Source organism: Hypanus sabinus, chromosome 2, assembly GCF_030144855.1.
Source record: "Hypanus sabinus isolate sHypSab1 chromosome 2, sHypSab1.hap1, whole genome shotgun sequence".
NCBI classification, from domain to species: Eukaryota; Metazoa; Chordata; class Chondrichthyes; order Myliobatiformes; family Dasyatidae; genus Hypanus; species Hypanus sabinus.
In genome coordinates, this window is record NC_082707.1 from 15,311,719 (window position 1) to 15,328,320 (window position 16,602).

Genomic DNA, 16,602 nt, shown 5'->3' on the forward strand with positions numbered 1-16,602 from the left:
AATTTATAAGCTTCTGTAAGATGGCCGGACAAAAGGATCGTTCTATCAAAGGACAGAAACAACTTGCCCCTCGTGCAGCTAGTTAGCAGATTTCAGGAATGTAGTTAAAACAAAATTATCTATCAGGTAAAAAAACAAGTAAAGTTCAGAATTCAACGGATGAAAACTAGGAGACTAGCAAGATAGCACAGTGTAATACAAGAGAAATCGAACAACAACCACAAAAAAGCTGCAACATTCTCGATAACAACGGTGAAAGGAAAGGATTGGCAAATTTGACACGTGTTGCCAAGTGGCACAGAAGGGGATTTTTTTCTCGAGGAAGTGTCACATCAATTGAGTAGTTAACTTCAATGGCACCATAAGGATAAATGACATTTGAACTGCAGGACCTGGATTCTATAACACTATAATATGTAGACATTGCATTCTGATAGTCTGTTCAATCACTACAAGAAACAATTTGATAGTATCAGGAATTGCAATCCAAATCTTAAAATGTTGCTTACAATGGAAAGCAGATCACGTTACAGATTCAAACCTGAACAACGTTTGTACGAATTGTGTAAGATGATCAACACCTTATGAATTGAGCAAACAGGAAAAAAAAATAATTCCCATCTCAACCCAGCGCAACGCACACTGATTGGTCAGTTCGAGTTAAAAAAATACAACGTTGTATATTATTTACACATGCACTCACACACATACAAGCGCGCGCTCGCGCACAAATTGGTTGATAAATGTCTCAAAAGTGCCCTTTGAAGTTCAAAAGAAACAGGCTTGGAAATTTTCGCGAGCACTGAACTGGTCGGTATCGTCTCACAGGAAATGACACCAGATTTCAAAGAGTTGATCCAAGTAACAAATCACGCAACATCCCAGACATCCTTAAAGTTATAGAATTGTCTTTCTAGTCAAAGCAGCAGATGGTTCCATACCAACCCTCAATGTCCGGCTGCTATAACAGATTCGCCCACCGTGAGAATGAATAGTCTCTTCACGATCAAATTACTCCACTCTCAGCTTTGCCCCACTACCTCTGAACTAACTGCTCTCCAATCTCTTCGAAGAAATCTCAAAATCACTATCAAATCTGCTGACAAGGACGAATATGCTGTCCGGAGGACATGTTACAAAGGCCAGTGACAGCAAAAAGAAAGCATGAAAGTACCTCCAGTTTTATAGAGGTATGTGCAGATTCAGTAATCCATCTAAAACTTTGACAAACTGTTATAGAGAGCTACACAAAGGCCAGTGACAGCAAAAAGAAAGCATGAAACTACCTTCAGTTTTTCAGAGGTATGTGTAGATTCAGTAATCCATCTAAAACTTTGACAAACTGTTATAGATAGCTAGTGGAGAATACCTTCATTAGTTGCAACATGTCCTAGTACAGAAGCAGTTATAACCAGTAATGTAATTTTCTGTCTGTGAAAAACAGATCTTTAACTTTCAATAAATCTGCGTTTCATGTTCTCAGTATTAGGTATTCACTTTAAAAAAAATCTAGGGTATCTCTTCTTTTCAAGTTTTTTTTTGTCATTTTTTGCTTTCCTGTAAATGACACCAAGTAAATGAATATCCATTCAGTATATCGTGCCATCTACTTATTTCTGTAAAAAAAACTTACACTTTCGAACTTTTAACTATGTATGCCCACGACCACTTTGACAACTTTCAATTCCCAATCCCCCACTATTTAATTTTTACATGGATGTCCACTGCACTTGGAGATTCCCAGCAAAAATTTCCAAGGGACTTCTGCTTATTTCTAGAACTCAGGCTCAACCAGATCACCTCCACGAACGCCCAACTTCGCTGGAAGAACTTGCCCTAACCCTCAATAACTTAAGAACTCTCAACAACATAGTGAATCTACGGAAAACTTTAATGACCTGCATTGACTCCAGATATGCATATCGATTTGTTAGCTACGTAGAGCAATCCATAGTTGAAGTCTACGTTGGCGCTTTTCCGTTGGCAAGTAAATGCGTTCCCCTACGCCGGTGAAAACTGAATAAATTGATCTTATTCGCTACCAACTTTATCATCCCCATAAAATCTCAGAATCCATATCAGACAATTCTCTCCCTTTCTTGATCTCTCTCTCTCTAGCTTATCAAAGAAATTATTCGCTGACATGAAGCGATAGCTCGCCGATTCACACAAACAGCTTGCTGACACCTACTTCCGCTTATCATCTATTTCATCATTGAAGTACTCACCCCGAAGTTGCATGAGGCCAGTAGTTGGGAGACCGTGAGAAGAAATGGAAATAGCTGTTAGAGCAGAGCACCCCTGTAGACATTTCCCTCAAAAACAAGTGTACCGCTTTAGATGATTTAGTGTGGGATGTACTCCCGGGAGAAATATCTGGCGACCGAGTGACGGTCATCGAGCATGGCTCCGTGTTGCAAAAGGCAAAGAGAGAAAAGAAGGGTCCGGTAGTGAGAGGAGACTCGATAGTGAGAGGAACAGTCGGGAGCTTTTGTGGACGTGAACGGGACACCCGCATGGTATGTTTCCTCCCAGGTGCAAGGGTCAGTGATTTCTCAGATCGCGTCCACAATATTTTGAGGAGGAAAGGGCGAGCAGCCAAATGTCTTGGTACTTAATGGTACATTGGTACATTTGCCATAGGAATTAAGTTAATTAAGTCCTGAAAAGTGAATTTGCAGAGCTAGGTAGAAGACCTAGAAGCAGAACCTCCCTTGCAGCTATTTTTTTCCGGATTGCTGCCTGTGACACGCGCCAGTGAGGAAGGAAACAGGCTGATTTTGCAGATAAATGTGTCGCTGAGATGCTGCTGCAGGGGACAGGACATCAAGTTCTTGGATAATTGGGATCTCTTCTGGAGGAGGTATGACCCGTTCAAAGGTGACGAACAAAAGTTCAATGGAACAATACCCTAGCAGGGAAGACAGTGAAATAGCAATGGCAGGTGTTTCTTGGAATAATGCAGAAGGTGCAGTATTGGTTCATTCCAAAGAGGAAGAAAGATCCTAAGGGAAGTAAGGAGAGGTCGTGGCTGACGAGGGAAGTAAAGGGCAGTATAAAAATAAAAGGGAAGAAGTATAAAATAGCAAAAATGAGCAAGAAACCGGAGGACTGGGAAGCTTTTAAAGAGCAACAGAAGATAACAAAAAAGGCAATACGCCAAGAAAAACTGAGGTACGAAGGAAAACTAGCCAAGAATATAAAGGAGGATAGTAAAAGCTTCTTTTGGTATGAGAATTGCAAAAAAATAGTTAAGACCAAAATTGGGCCATTGAAGACAGAAACGGGTTAATTTATTATGGGGAACAAGGAAATGGCAGACGAGTTGAACAGGTACTTTGGATCTGACTTCACTAGGGAAGACACAAACAATCTCCTAGATATAATAGTAGCCAAAGGAACTAGAGTAAAGGATGAACTGAAGGAAATTTATATTAGGCAAAAAAACAGTGTTGGATAGACTGCTGAGTCTGAAGGCTGATAAGTCCCCGGGACCTGATAGTCTGCATTCCAGAGTACTTAAAGAGGTGGCGCTAGAAATCGTGGACACATTGGTAATCATTTCCCAATGTTCTATAGATTCAGGAACAGTTCGTGCTGATTAGAGGGTGGCTAATGTTGTCCCACTTTTCAAGAAATGAGGGAGAGAGAAAACAGGGAATTATAGACCTGTTAGCCCGACATCAGTGGTGGGAAAGATGCTGGAGTCAATTATAAAAGAGGAAATTACGACACATTTGGATAGCAGTAGAAGGATCAGTCCGAGTCAGCATGGATTAATGAAGGGGAAATCGTGCTTGACTAATCTTCTGGAGGTTTTTAAGGATGTAGCTATGAAAATGGACGAGGGAGAGCCAGTGGATGTAGTGTACCTGGACTTCCAGAAAGCTTTTGATAAAGTCGCACACAGGAGATTAGTGGGCAAAATTAGGGTATTGCGGGCAGAGTACTGACATGGATTGAAAATGGGCTGGCTGGCAGGAAACAAGGTGTAGCGATTAACGGGTCCCTTTCAGAATGGTAGGCTGTGACCAGTGGGGTACCGCAAGGTTCGGTGCTGGGACCGCAGCTGTTTACAATATACATTAATGATTTAGATGAAGGGATTACAAGTAACATTAGCAAATTTGCTGCTGACACAAAACTGGGTGGCAGTGTGAAGTGTCAGGAGGACGTTATGAGAATGCAGGGTGACTTGGACAGGTTGCATCAGTGGGCAAATGTATGGCAGATGCAGTTCAGTATGGATAAATGTCAGCTTATCCACTTTGGTGGCAAGAACAGGAAGGCAGATGACTATCTAAACGGAGTCAAGTTAGGAAAAGGGGAAGTGCAACGAGATTTTGGTGTTCTTGTACATCAGTCAATGAAAGCAAGCATGCAGGTACAGCAGGCAGTGAAGAAAGCTAATGGTATGCTGGCATTTATAACAAGAGGAATTGAATATAGGAGTAAAGAGGTCCTTCTGCAGCTGTACAGGGCCCTGGTAAGACCCCACCTGGTGTATTGTGTGCAATTTTGGTCTCCAAATTTGAGGAAGGACATTCTTGCTATTGAGGGAGTGCAGCTTAGGTTCACAAGGTTAATTCCCGGAATGGTGGGACTGTCATATGTTGAAAGATTGGAGCGACTGGGCTTGTATACACTGGAATTTAGAAGGATGAGAGGGGATCTGATTGAAACAGATAAGATTGTTAAGGGATTGGACACTCAGAAGGCAGGAAGCATGTTCCCGCTGATGTGTGAGAGCAGAACTAGAGACCACATTTTTAGAATAAGTGTTATGCCATTTAGAACAGAGATGTGGAAAAACTTTTTCACCCAGAGAGTGGTGGATATGTGGAATGCTCTGCCCCAGAAGGCAGTGGAGGCCAATTCTCTGGATGCATTCAAGAGAGAGTTAGATACAGCTCTTATAGATAGCGGAGTCAAGGGATATGGGGAAAGGGCAGGAACGGGGCACTGATTGTCTATGATCAGCCATGATAGTGAATGGCGACTAGAAGGGCCGAATGGCCTACTCCTGCACCATTCTGCACCATTCTGTTGTCTGTTGTCTATTGAGATGCATCTGAACCCCAGTGGGACCAATATTCTCATGGGCAGGTTTGCTTGAGCTGCTAGAGTGTGTTAAAGCTAACTGGCAGGGACTGGGAAACGGCATGTTGGGATTTAGGAAAAGACAGCTGGTAGAAAAGATACTGTACAGTCAGAATGTCCGTAAGGGCAGGCATGTGTTGGGGCTCGGTAGCTGCCAGTAGGCTGAGTATCAATCATTTCAGTACGTCCAGTTGAACTCGGTTCATTTGTGTGTTTACCCTCGCTGCCAGACTGTGGTTTTGTATTGCAATGTGTTCCTGTTCCCGCTCCTGCTCTACTCCGGCCCTTGTGTTATTGAGTACTCCGTTTCTCATCTGCTTCACACTATTACCAATGTTGTTGCCATTTGTGTCTCATTGTGCTCCACTGATCATCTGCTTCTCTGTTTATTGCTTAGTGTATTTTTGTCCTGTGATTTCACCTGATTGTTGCCTTATTGTGCCAGTGAGTTTTCCCGAGCCTTACCAGCATTGGTATCTGTATTCTGTCCGTCTGAATGTCGACTCTCCCTGTTTCCGGATTCTAGTTTTTGGATTTATCTGGAAGATTTGATCTCTGCCTGAACTTTGACGCCGACCTGGTTTGCATCTCGGGATTTGTTATTGTATTAATGTCGCTGTGTGCACAGTACTGGGTCCGCAATTGGATCTCTGCTGCAGTGCCCTGACAGTACAATCTGCTCAAAATGGATCCAGCGGACCCAGTTCGTCTGCGAGCTGCCCTGGAAAAACAGGGAATAATCCTGGTGAGAATCCAGAAACAACTGGAGTCTGCGTTCAGGGCAGCAGAGTCACTTTCCGCCTATGTGGCCGATCTTCGGGTCCGGACGCAGTCACTCCAGCTATCTCAAAGCGCCCATCAACATTCTGCGACGGCATCTTCCGCCCCGTCCTCTGCGCCCTGACTGTCTCCTCCAGAAAAGTGCTCAGCTGCGTCCATAACCTGCCACACTTTTCTTTCCCAGTGTACGTTAATTTTTGAATTAAGACCAACAACATTTCCGACAGATCGAGCCAACTGTCCGGTCGGGCGAGAAAATGGGGAAGAGTCATCTGGGAGGCAGGCTCCCCTTTCTGCAGCAATTTTCAGTTATTTTCGGAGGAGATGAGAAGAATGTATGATCGCATGGGAAACAGGCTGACTGTGAACTGCTACAGATTCACCGGGGCGCAGATCAGTGTGCTAGACACCTCAAGCAGCTGGGACTTAGAGGCACAGTACGACACCTTCCTGAAAGGCTTCTCCGAAAACGTTAAAGATGAGCTGGTCACCTAGGATCTTCCTACACCTTTGAAGCCCTGGTGGATTGGACCATTCATATTGCTGTACGCCTTCAGCAGGTCCGCAGAGGGTGGAGTTCCAGAAGGTCCCTTGTGGCACTGGGTGAGTTCCAAGCTCCTCGTCAGTGTGCATTGACCTGTCGTTCGCCTCAAGCTACAATTCCCGTTCCAGAAACCGAGGCAATACATGTTGACCGTACCGGCCTGACGCCGACTCAAAGACAAAGCAGATTCTGCACTCGGTCCTGTCTCTATTGTGACCAACCGGGCAATTTCATGTCCAGCGTCCCAGTAAAAGCCAGCGCTCACCAGGAGGACGAGGAGTACTGGCCAACGTTACCCCTGTCCTACCCTTCTCGATACCACTCACTTTCTCACCAGCTCCTCTGGATTGGGTTGTCCAACGTCGACCAGTTTCTGTCTTGGTCGATTCTGGTGCGAAGGGGGGTTTTATCGATTCCAGCTTCGCTGCCCACTGGGGTACCCACATCTGCTCTGCAGTCACTATGAATGGGCAAAGCGTTGGATGTTCAGAGACTGGCGAACATCACCCATGACACGGCCCCGGTGAGTCTCAATTTATTCGGAAACCATCATGTTACTGATTTTTCTCAAGCTCCCATTACCCTGGGCCATTCCCTGTTAGTCAGACACAATCCCCACATTGACTGGCTCAGTCGCAAGATTGTAGGTTGCAGCCCATTCTGTCGCTCTCACTACACTCTTCATGCACAGATCCCCTTGTCTCCAAACCCAGATCATCCCGAGGAATTTTCCGAAATTAGTGCCATGCCTCCTGAATACGTGGACCTCAAGGCTTAGCTCAACAAGTCTGCGCCACTTCCTACCGCTTCATCGTCCATATGAATGCACCATTGACTTCTTGCCTGGCACATTTCCGGTTCAGGGACAGCGTGTATTCCTTTTCCGTACCTGAAACTGGAGCCAATAATGAATATATTCAAGAGTCTCCGGGTGCATGCACCATCCGGCTGTCTCTCTCCCCTGCTGGTTCTTGTATTTTCTTTGTTGAAGAGAAAGACGGCTTCTTGCGTCCAGGGATTGATTATCTGTGACTGAATAAAGTCACTGTTAAGAACCATTACTCTCTTCCGCTCATGACCTCGACATTTGAACGACTAGAAGGAGTCTCAGTTCTCATCAAGCTTGTTCTCCGTAACACCTACCAATTTGGCCGCATCCGGAAAACGGTTTTCAACTCCATCTCTTCCACTACGAGTATCTGGTCAGGCATTTCGACCTCACCAATGCCTCCGCCATCTACCAAGCCCTGGTAAATGACGTGCTGAGGGACATGCTGAATCAATTTTTTTTGTGCATCTTGACGACACACTGATTTTTTCTAAGTATTTTGCTGAACACAGAGGTCACGTCCCCAGGTTTCTGCAGAGCCTTGTGGACAACCAGCTCTCTGTGAATGCTGAGAAATGTGATTTTCGGCGTAAAACAGTCTCCTTCCTGGAGCATGTAATTTCAAGCGGTTCCATTCAGATGGACCAACAGGTTAAAGTGGTGGTCGAATGGCCAGAACCTTCGACTCGTCGGGAGTTGCAACGCTCCTTGGGCATCACTACCTATCACCACTTCGTCAGAAATTACAGTACAGTGGCTGCACCACTCACTGCTCTTTCCTCATCGGCTGCCAGATTCTCCTGGTCCCTGCTGCTAAAAAAAAACATTCTCTGACCTGAAGGGATGTTTCAACTCTGCCCCCATCCTGATTCAACCTGAAACTGACGGAGGTTCATTATGGTAGTGGATGCGTCTGACATTGATGTAGGAGTTGTTCTCCTGAGCGCTCTGCTAAGGATGCGAAGGTGCACAACTGAGATTTCTGTCACCTCCTCACTCACACGGAGTGGAATTACGATGTCGAAAACCGGGAGCTGCAAGCTGTGAAGTGGTGGATAAGTGGTCGCATTGGCTGGAGAGAGCAAAGATGCCATTCTTAATCTGGACTGACCACAATAATCTGGAATATATCCGTACAGTCAAGCGTCTCAACTCCCGTCAAGCTCTTTGGTCCCTGTTTTTCTCAAAATTCAATTTTACTCTGTCCTTCTGTCCCTGTTCCGCAAATGGAAAACCCGATGCCCTCTCCGGAATATTTCCTTCCTCTAGGGCGCCTGAGGTACCCGATGTCGTCCTCCCTGCTCACTGTATCGTGGGTGCAGTACAATGGGACATAGAAGTCATGGTGCTAGCTATTCAACAGACTGAGGCAGTTCCTAGTCAATGTACCAGTAACCGTGTTTATGTTCCAGCTCTGCCGCTCACAGGTATGGCAGTAAGATCATTCTTCTTGGTTATCCTGTCACCATGGAACCGAGCGTACTCAGGCCTCCATCAGTCGTTGGTTCTGCTGGATCTCTTTGGGGGAATCACATCCGCAACTTTGTCTCAGCTTGCTCGGTCTGTTCTCAAAGCAAGGACTCGAACCGGTCACCGGCTGGTCCATTATATCCCCAAGAGATCCTGGTCCCACATTGACCTATATTTTCTCTCCGGTCTTTCCCCATCGGGTGTTAATACCACCATTCCCAAAGTAGTCGATCGCTTCTCAAATCCTGTATACTTCATTCCTTTACCTAAACTCCCGTTGGCCAATGAAACAGCCAAATTGCTAGTACAACATATTTATAAATTCCATGGTTCATCTTCAGATGTTGCTCTCAATTCACATCCAACTTTTGGAGGGCATTCTGTAATCTTCTGGGTATCTCCGTGAGTGTGTCTTCAGAATCCCACCCACAGACCAATGGCCAGACCGAGCGGCCCAACCAACAGCTAGAGAGACTATTGTGGCGAATGTCCTCACAGTACCCCTCTGCGTGCGGTCAGCAGCGACCCTGGGCCGAGTACACCATAAACTCTCATCCGTCATCATCCACCGGTCTGTTTCATTTCGAGTGTTGCCTTGGCTACCAATCCCCACTGTTTCCTACTCAGGAGGAAGAGGTTGGAGTTCCATCTGCCGAGGCATTCATCCGCCGTTGTCAGCGTATGTGGAGACGCATTCGCAGTCCCTTCTCCTTGCCATGCTAGAATCAAGTTTCAAGCTGACCGCCATCGTTCAAAGGCCCCACGTTACTGCCATGGACAGCAGGGTTTTCAACCCGAGACCTAACCCTCAAGGTAGATTCCTGTATGCTCGCCACTCGTTTCATCGGCCCCTTTCCCATTGCTAAAATTATCAGCCCTGATGATGTCCGTCTCAACCTCCCATCCACTCCCCGCCGCATTAATCCCACCTTTCATTGCCCCGAACCAAGCCTTTCAAGAGCAACCCCCTGTGCACTGACCCAAAGACCTCCCCTCTGCCACAGCTTATCTATGGGTCACAGACTTTCACGGTGCGTCCTCTATTGGACATTCATCGCCGGGGCTGTAGCCTCCAGTACGTTGTGGAATGGGAGGGCTACAATCCGGAGGAGGGGTGCTGTGTCCCCACCCATAATATCATGGAAACCTCTCCGAACAGGGACTTTCATCGCCAGAACCCAGCTCACCCTGCCGTGACGGCAGGAGGCGTCCGTAGGGGGAAGATTCAGGCAGTACCTCCAGGTTAATTTCGTCTTTTAGTGTGTTTCCCCATAGCAATCAGTCTGTGGTTTTGTAATACCGTGTGGTTCTTCCGCTCCCTCTGCTATACTCCTGTCCTTGTATTACTGAGGACTCTGCCTCTCATCAGCTGCTCATTATTACCTGTATTTTTGCCATCTGTGTCTCATTGTGCTCCACCTATCATCTGCCTCTCTGTTGATTACTCAGTGTATTTTACTCCTGTGTTCACCTGCGTGTTGCCAGAGTGTGCCAATGAATTTTCCTGAGTCTTTCAAGCATTTGAATCTGTACTCTATCTGTCTGAATATAGACTCAACCTGTTTCCCGATTCAGATTTTTGGATTTCTGTGGATGTTTTGATCTTTGCCTGAACTTTGACGCCGACTTGGTTTGCAGCACGGGATTTGTTATTCAATTAATATCACTGTGTGCACAGTACCGGGTCTGCAATTAGATCCCTGCTCCAGCGTACTGACAAATTATGAGGGATGCAGTCAGAAAGGATAGCAAATACCTTTCTCAAGGTGTTGCATCTAACTGCACGCAGTATAAAGAGTAAGGCGAATGATTTTGTTGCAATATTACAAATTGCCAGGTATGATGTTATATCTACCACTGAATCGTAGCTGAATAATGGTTGTAGTTGGGAGCTGAATGTCCAAGGTTACAGGGTAGATCGAAGGGATAGTGCAGAGGGGATTGTTTGCCTCTACTGGTAAAGATTGGCATCAAATCAGTATAAAGATGAGTCACAGTATCGGAAGATGTTGAATCTCTGGAATGAGTGAAAAGAAAACTGCAAGGCAGAAAGGACGTCGTTGGCATATATATACAGGTCTCCTAACAGTGGATAGGAGGTGGACCAAAAATTAAAACATTTAATAGAAAAGGCGAGCTAATGGGGCGATGCTATGGTAGTCATGGGACATTTAAAAATGCAGATCTATTGGAAAAATACATTGGTAAATAGATCTCAAGAGAGTGAGTTTGTTGAATGCTTAAGTAATAGCTTTTTTTTTTGGAGCAGTGTGCCGTAGAGCCTACAAGGTGATCATCGATACTGGATTTTATGGTACTGGGTGTTATGTAATGAACCGGAGGCGATTTGACCCGTAGGGAATAAAGAAAAAAAAAAGAGAAAAAAAACCTTAAAAACCAGTGATACCAGTGATCACAATGTGATTGTGCTCAAATTGAAATTTGACAGGGAGAAAGTAAAGTTTGATGTAGCAGTATTTCAGCAGAGTAAGGGAAATTACAGTGGTACGAGAGAGAAGTTGCCCAAAGTAAATTGGAAGAAGCTGCTGGAAGGAATGTCAGCAGAGCAACAATGGCGTGCGTGTCTAGGGAAAAATTATGAAAGTGCAGCAAATGTGTATTCAAAAGCTGAAGAAATATTCAAATGGTAAAATAGTACAACGGTGGCTGACAAGGGAAGTCAAAGCTATTGTAAAAGCAAAAGAAAGTGCAGACCATGAAGCAAAGAAATAGTGGGAAGATAGAGGATTGGGAGGCTTTCAAAAACCTACAGAGACGAACTAAAATATCATCACCACGAAAAAGAGATAAGATATGAAAGCAAGGTCACATACAATATCCTAGTGGATCGTAAAAGTGGTTTCAAGTGCATGAAACATAGAAGAGAAAGGAGAGTGGATGTAGGACCACTAGAACGTGAGGGAGGAGAAATAATAAGGGGGGGGGGAATTAAGAGATGACTGATCAACTAAATGAATATGTGTGAATGAAGAAAAGTGAGTGTAGATACTGTTACACAAAAGGTGTTCAAAAATCTAAAAGATCTAGAGGTACGTAGGTCAACCGGACCAGCGTAACTGCACCCCAGGGTTCTGAAGCAGGTAGATTTAGATTGATGTGGCATTTGAAATGATCTTTAAAAAATAATTTGGCTCTGGCATAGTGACAGAGGACTGGAAAATTTCACATGTTACTCCACTGCTTATAAGGAGACAGACAGCAAAAAGGAAATTATAGACCAGTTCTCCTGACGCCAATTGTTGGGAAGATGTCAGAGTCAATTGTTAAGGATGAGGTTATGGAATGGTTGCTGACACGGAACAAGATAGAAGAAAGTTGGCATGGCTATCTTCAGGCAAAATCCTGCAGGTAGAATCTGTTGGAATTATTTGAGTACATTAGTAGGATAGATAAAGCGAATGCAGTTGATGTTGTATATTTGGACTTCGGCCTTTGACATGATGCGGCACATCATGAAGCTAACTACCACGTTGAGAGGCCATGGTATTACAGGGAAGTAGCTAACATGGGCAGAGCATTGGTGGATTTGTGGGAGGCAGCAAGTCGGAATAAATCAATCCTTTTCTGGCTGGCGGCAAGTGGCGAGTGGTTTTCCGCAAGGGTCGCTTTTCGGGGCACTTATTTTTCTGCTGTTTATAAATTATTTAGATGTTGGACTCGAAGGCTTTGTTGCCAATTTTACAAATTATAGAACGATTGGTGGAGGGGCTGGTATTGTTGAGGAAACAGGCATGATGCAGAAGGATTTGGACAGATTAGGAGAATGAGCAAACAAGTGGCAAATGAAATACGATATTGGAAATTGCATGGTCTTGAACTTTGGTAATAGAAATAAAAGTGTGTACTTTTTTTTTTCTAAATGGTGAGAAAAACAAGGAATCCTGGATATAAAGGGACTTGGGAACCCGGGTGCAAAACATCTTAAAGGTTAACTTGTAGGTTGAGTCGGTGGTGACGAAGCTAATTGTCATACAATACAGGATCAACGATGCGATTCTAAGGCTTTTTAAGGCATTGGCAAGACCTCACTTTGAGTATTATGAACAATTTTGGGCCCCCTTCCCTCTTAAAGTATATGTGCTAGTGTTCGAAGGGGACCAAAGGAGGTGGTTCAATGATGATTCCAGGAATTAAAGGGTTATCATACGAGGGACTTTTGACGCCTCTTGGACTGTACTCGCAGGATTTCAGAAGGATGACGTGTCACTGTGTGTCGGGGGGGCTGGGGGGGGCTGGAGTTCTCACTGAAGCCTTTCGAATGCTGGAAGGTCTAGACATCGTAGGTGTGGAAAGGATGTATCACATGGTGGGAAAGTCTAGGACATAAGTGCACAGACACAAGATAGACACAGGCAGAGGTGCAGAGAAACTTCTTTAGCCAAAGCGCGGTGAATTTGCGGAATATGTTGCCACGTGAAGTAGTGGAGGCCACATTGTTGGTGTATTTAAGGCAGAGTTTGATAGGTTCTTGATTGGACATATCATCAAAGTTTACGGGGAGAATGCCGTGATCTGGAGTTGAAGAGGAGATAGATAACGTGGATCAGCCAATGTTCAGTGATGGAGCAGGATCGATGAACCAGTTAACTGTAACCTCCTCCTATGGCTTATGGTAATATGGTCTTATTGAATTTTAAGACCTGTTCTCTCAAAGGCATTCACTCTTCATCTCCCACCGAACAAAGCCAAAAGCTTTAGCCGGTGTCAGACACAAAAATTAGAGACAAAAAAAAACGCTCTCTCGCCTTCTCTACTAATTGGATGTCTCACTTTCCGATGCTCCCGTTACCTCTAACCGTAAACCAAACACTATTTCTTTAGAAACACCAGTACATGAGATACCCTACAACGTGAGCCGTCAAACCTTTATCAGAGCGTTACACATTTGTAGAAATTTGTCGAAGTTTTAGAAGTGATGTCGAATCATCGCAAAATCTAAAATTAATCTAACAGTTTCCATTATACTTTGCCGTCTATTTTCTATCGTACACTTTTATATCTAATAGTCTCTTAAAATCTCCTAATATATTTGACTCTGCAACACCCCTGGCACATCACCCTCTGTGTAATTAGCATACGCCTGAAATATACATGCCCCTCTATACTTTCCTCCAATCACATAAAATTAAATCTACTTTTTATTAGGAGTTTCCGTCATGGGGAAAAAGGTGCCTTTATGTATCCTTTTGATATGTGCCTCCTACCATCTTACACAACTCTAATCAGCCAGCATTCATCCTCCTTCGCTAAAATAATGAAAATTTCTAGTTCGTTCAATCTGTCTTCATAAAGCATATACTCTCACCAAAACAATATCAAGGTAAATATCCTCAGAACCCTCCCAAAATTTGAACTTCCTTCTGACAATAAGGTGCTTAATACTGATCCCTGTCATGGTCCCGATCGTTAATTTCCCAAATTGCTTCCAATTCTCTTTAATGAGTTCCCAGCCGGTTTCCATCAAAGACTCAGTATAAGAACCGCTACGTTACAACCACTAGTCGCCAGTTCATTGGTCTATTCCCGTGTGATAACTTCGTTTTACAATGACTTAGTACCTCTAGTTCTAAGTTCAGCTCCAGTTTCAAGATATTCCATGAAAACGCTGACTCCGTGTCAAAATCCCATAGCAGAGCTCCATGTTAAGTATCCTCCTGTTTGCTGTTCAACTTTCACGTCTGTGCCAGCCTCACCAACTCAATCCCAATGCCTGTGTCCTGCACTTGGGTACGCCTCAATCTCTGCATGCAAGAGAACGAACTGTCAATGATGAGCAAACACATCAAATTCTCATACTATCTTTCCTTTCGGTTAGTCCTGACGAAGGGTCTCGGCCCGAAACGTCGACAGCGCTTCTCCCTATAGATGCTGCTTGGCCTGCTGTGTTCCACCAACATTTTGTGTGTGTTGTTGGCCATAATGAAACTAGCGGCGACGAATCCCCTGCAAAAAACCCTCGCCAGCCAGGGCTCCCAACTGGGCCTACACGATCAGCTGCTCCAGGATGTCATGGAGAACTTCCGTTCCCTTTCAAGGAACGGAACAGGTCAGTGAACAGGTCGACAGAGTATCCACTATTCTTACCCCGTCCACTCAGGGAACTCTTTCCGACCAGCCCGGACAGACTGTAGTGGCAACGCCCTATGTGTCGACCACACAACCGGCTAAGAGAGTCTCACGTGCCTGAACTAGAATCCTACGTTGTTCTGGGGATGTGCCGGGCCTTTCGCTGCAATGCTCCTTGGTGTTCGAGCAACAGTCATCCACGTACGCCACAAACAGATCAAAGATACCTTACATCATTGGTTGATGCGAGGAAGTGCCTTAGCGTGGGTCACTGCAATTTGGGATAATCAGCTAAAGACCTGTCCTTCATTCCTCACCTTCATCTCAGAAATGAGGAAGATTTTGACTATCCCGTTCGCGGTAAAAGATTATGCTAAGCATCTACTGCTCCTCCACGAGGGCTCAAGCAGTGTTGCCGAATACTCTGTGGAGTTCACGAAACTAGCGATCGACTCGCTGTGGAACGATGCGGCACGCCAGGAGGTATTTCAGCAAATATATACATAAATGATCTGGATGATGGGATGGTAAATTGGATTAGTAAGTATGCCGATGATACTAAGGTAGGAGGTGTTGTGGATAATGAGGTGGCTTTTCAAAGCTTGCAGGGAGATTTATGCCAGTTAAAAGAATGGGCTGAACGTTGGCAGATGGAGTTTAATGCTGAGAAGTGTGAGGTTCTCCATTTTTGCAGGAATAATCCAAATAGAACATACAGGGGAAATGGTAGGGCATTGAGGAATGCAGAGGAACAGAGAGATCTAGGAATAACAGTGCATAGTTCCCTGAAGGTGGAGTCTCATGTAGATAGGGTGGTGAAGAAGGTTTTTGGAACGCTGGTCTTTATAAATTAAAGCATTGAGTACAGAAGTTGGCATGTAATGTTAAAATTGTACAAGGCATTGTAAGGCCAAATTTGGAATATTGTGTGCAGTTCTGGTCACCGAATTATAGGAAAGATATCAATAGATTAGTGAGAGTGCAGAGACGATTTACTAGGATGTTACCTGGGTTTCAGCACTTAAGTTACAGAGAAAGGTTGAACAAGTTAGGTCTCTATTCATTGGAGTGTAGAAGGTTGAGGGGGGATTTGATCGCGGTATTTAAAATTTTGAGAGGGATAGATAGAGTTGACGTGAATAGGTTGTTTCCATTGAGAGTAGGGGAGATTCAAACGAGAGGACATGATTTGATAGTTAGGGGGCAGAAGTTTAAGGGAAACACGAGTGGGTATTTCTTTACTCAGAGAGTGATAGAAGTGTAGAATGAGCTTCCTGTAGAACTGAACGTCCAGTTCAGTTGTGCCATTTAAGGTAAAATTGGATAGGTATATGGACAGGAAAGGAGTGGAGGGTTATGGGCAGAGTGCGGGTAGGTGGGACTAGGTGAGATTAAGATTTCGGCACGGACTAGGAGGGCCGAGATGGCCTGTTTCCGTGCTGTGATTGTTATATCGTTATATGGTTAAAGCCGCTGCGGCATGGGAAAAGACGCGTTGGTGACTAGGGATGACACTAACAGCCTGGATTCATTGATCTCCCTAGACAGTAGGCTCGACAGCCGACTCCGAGAAAGTCAGGGAGAGAGGACCGGTCGTCCAACACGTTTGCTCACCCCACGGCACGCTGTACCATCTGCTTCCGGCTCTAGCCTCTCTCCTCCTCCCGCTCCTAGAATAGCTCTCTATCCGGCAGTTTCCACCACCCCGGGAGAGGAACCAATGCAGCTGGTACGGAACCATTTTTCACCCGCAGAACGGTACCGGAGATTCAGAGCAGGGGATTGTCTCTAT